At 35.7% G+C, this 3,225-nt stretch overlaps 1 pseudogene; it reads right to left on the bottom strand.

Annotated features, from left to right (window-relative positions):
* Positions 1-1,245: 1,245 nt before the first annotated feature.
* Positions 1,246-2,543, bottom strand: LOC100605151 (annotated as a pseudogene).
* Positions 2,544-3,225: the final 682 nt, after the last annotated feature.

Raw genomic sequence — 3,225 nt, 5'->3', positions numbered from 1 at the left:
GGCGGAGGTTGCAGTGAGCCCTGATCGCACCACTTGCACTCCAGTTTGGGCCATAGAGACTCCGTCTCAAAAAATAAAACAAAACAAAAATTCATATGGATCCACAAAAACCTCAAACAACCAAGGCAATCATGAACTAAAAGGACAAAGCTGGAGGTATCACACCACCAGATTTCAAAGTATACTACGAAGCTATAGCAATCAAAACAACATGGTATTGGAAAAAAAAAAAAAAAGACACATTGACCAATGGAGTGGAATAGAAAGTCTGGAAATTAACCTACTACTATACAGTCAAATTGATTTTCAACAAAGGTACCAGAATATGCAATAGGAAAAGGACAGTCTCTTCAATAAATAGGGTTGGGAAAACGAAATTTCTACCTGCAGAAGAATAAAATTGGACCCTTATCTTACACCATATACAGAACTAAAAATCAATTAAAATGAATTAAAAATTCAAATGTAATACCAAAAACTCTAAACTTACTGGAAGAAAACACAGGAAGGAAACGCTGCATAACACTCTCTGGGCAATGGTTTTTTGGATGTGACCCCAAAAGCACAGGCAACAAAAGCAAAAATAGACAAATGGGATTACATCAAACTAAAAAGCTTCTGCATAGCCAATGAAGCAACCAACAGCATGCAGAAACAACGCACAGATTGGGAAAAAACAGCTGCAAGTCATACATCTGACAAGGGATTAATATCCAAAATACAGAAGGAGCTCAAACAACTCAATATTAAGAAAACAAGAAACCCAATTAGAAAATGAGCAAGGGACCTGAATAGACATTTCCACTAAAGTTTTTAAGGCATAAACATACTTTGGCATAAACACTGTATTATATGCAATTACTTTTTGTAAATAATTTTTGTAAAGCCATCAGATATATATCCAACTGATTTTTCACCTGAGTGTAAGACAGGAAAATATGTAAATCAATACATAAATCAAATCATCTGCACTGGCATTGTTAACCTAGAAGAAAGTGGTTGCATAGAGAATACTAAGAGCAAGGATATTTAGTCCATACTTTCAAAAGGGGCTTGATGATTGGAAACAATAAAGTTGTTCACTGGCAGAATTTCCCACCGAGTCTGTATAAATTATGTGCTATTTGATAAAAGATAGCCGCAATGAAGCTAATTTTTTTATCTTCAGTATTTGCTTTAAGAGAAAAATCCTAAAGCTTGTAGGGATTTCTAATGCCAAAAAAGTGATGAAATCGGAGAGTATATTTAGCAATCATGGTGACTAAGCTCATGGTAACTGGCATATGTATAATTTTAGTTTGCATTCCAATTATTTAAACTGAGATGTTCTTGATCAATTGAACATACTGTGAGTAGACTATCTCTTTCTCTGAGAAACAAGATGGAGAGATCTTCAGAGAATGGCCCCACTGAAGCTCATTGGTAAATGAGCTTTCTCCAGATTTTGCTGATTTCCTGAGTTTTTCCATAACTCCTCAGCTCCCTGGCCATTTTCTGATAGATCATGGTCTTCCTGTTGCCCTTTCTTATTCCTCAAAGTTTGGCAAATTTTTCTTTGTTTTTTGATACAAACTCGAAACTGCCTTTGGTTTTATCTACTTACTGAATACAGGTGCCATCTTGGGATTACACCAAGATTTGTGAAGTTATTCAAACAGTCAGAGCATCTTCCTGCCTTGTCCTCCCTCTTGCTGGAAAATAGCAGACTGTACGAGCTGGCTTTCAGTTATGTTCCACAAAGATCAATGAATAGTTCCTTCAAAATAGAAGTCTGCAGCATTATTTATTAAAATTCTCCAATTATAAATAGATTCCTCTGTAAGCAACACTCCATAGCAGTTGGAATCTCCTCTGACATGGGGACAATCACTGATGAAAACCAGGTAAGTTTTGAAGATCTCCAGTTGAATGTTGCCTTAGTACCTCAAAAGCGTCTTCAAATGCTTGACCCGGCTTGTCTTGTTCAACACAAGTTATGCTTCACTAATAAATTGATGATTCTGTCTGTCAGTGACCAATCTAGCACGTACTTGTAGAAGTGGAGATAATCTTCCTTCCTCTGAAATACACATTTGCACCCCCCACCACCCACTTTGATTTTGTTAAAGCAGTTTTGAGATGGGTTTCTGTCATCTGCAACTGAAAAATTCCTGAGTAATTTATACCTAAGAATGAGGTAATTTAAGTAATGGGCCCTAACATATGGAAATAGCTGAGATAATGTTGGGTGCAAAACAGAGCAGATAATTATTCCCATCCCTAAATAATTATTTGAAAAGTTTTGTTATACAGTAGCAATGCAACTGGCTATCCGATGGTTTGTTAAATCTTTGGACTCAGCCCCAAGAAAAATAGCAAGATACTGAACTTTACTTGTGGCCTCAGATAATACTATATGAGAAAAGCAGAAGTTCAGTCCAAGCTATACTATCTAAAAGCAGAGAGGGAATAATGAAACCTCATTTTTTAGAAAAATCCTTATACCTATACCTTGCAATCCTTGAGGACTGGGAGTCAGAATTTGAAAAGGCCAAATTCTGCATCCTAAGCTAAAATTTGTGAAGACAAAAGCAAAGAGATAAAGAAATACCATACTAAAATATTGGGAAAGAAATTCAAAAGGACACAACAAAATGAAAAGATATTCCAGATTCATGAACTGAAATACTTAATATTGGTTAAATTATACTACTACTCAAAGCAATGTATACATTAAATGCAATCCAATTACATTCTCTACAGAAATAGAAAAAAATCTTAAGATGTATATGGAACCCCAAAAGACCCCAGATAAAGCAATCCTGAGCAAAAGGAACAAAGCTGGAGGCATTACGCTACCTGACTTCCAGTTTTACTACAAAGCTATAATAACCAAATCAGTATGACACTGGCATAAAAACAGACAGAATACACCAACGGGACAGAATAGAGAATGCAGATGTAAATCCACACATTTACAGCCAACTCATCTTCAACAAAGGTACCAAGAACATATAATGGGGGAAAGGATAGACTTTTCAATAAATGGTGCCAAGAAAACTAGATAACTATATGCAGAAGAATGAAACTAGGTGCCTTCTCTCTTACCACATACAAAAATCAAATCAAAAATGATTAAAAATTAAATCTAAAACCTCAAACCATGAAACTACTAGAAGAAAACATTCAGGAATCACTCCAGGACATCGGTCTGGGTGAAGATTTTTTTATGTCAGATCTCAAAAG

Source organism: Nomascus leucogenys, chromosome 19 (genome assembly GCF_006542625.1).
Source record: "Nomascus leucogenys isolate Asia chromosome 19, Asia_NLE_v1, whole genome shotgun sequence".
In the NCBI taxonomy this organism is placed as follows: domain Eukaryota; kingdom Metazoa; phylum Chordata; class Mammalia; order Primates; family Hylobatidae; genus Nomascus; species Nomascus leucogenys.
This window is presented reverse-complemented; position numbering and strand designations above follow the sequence as displayed.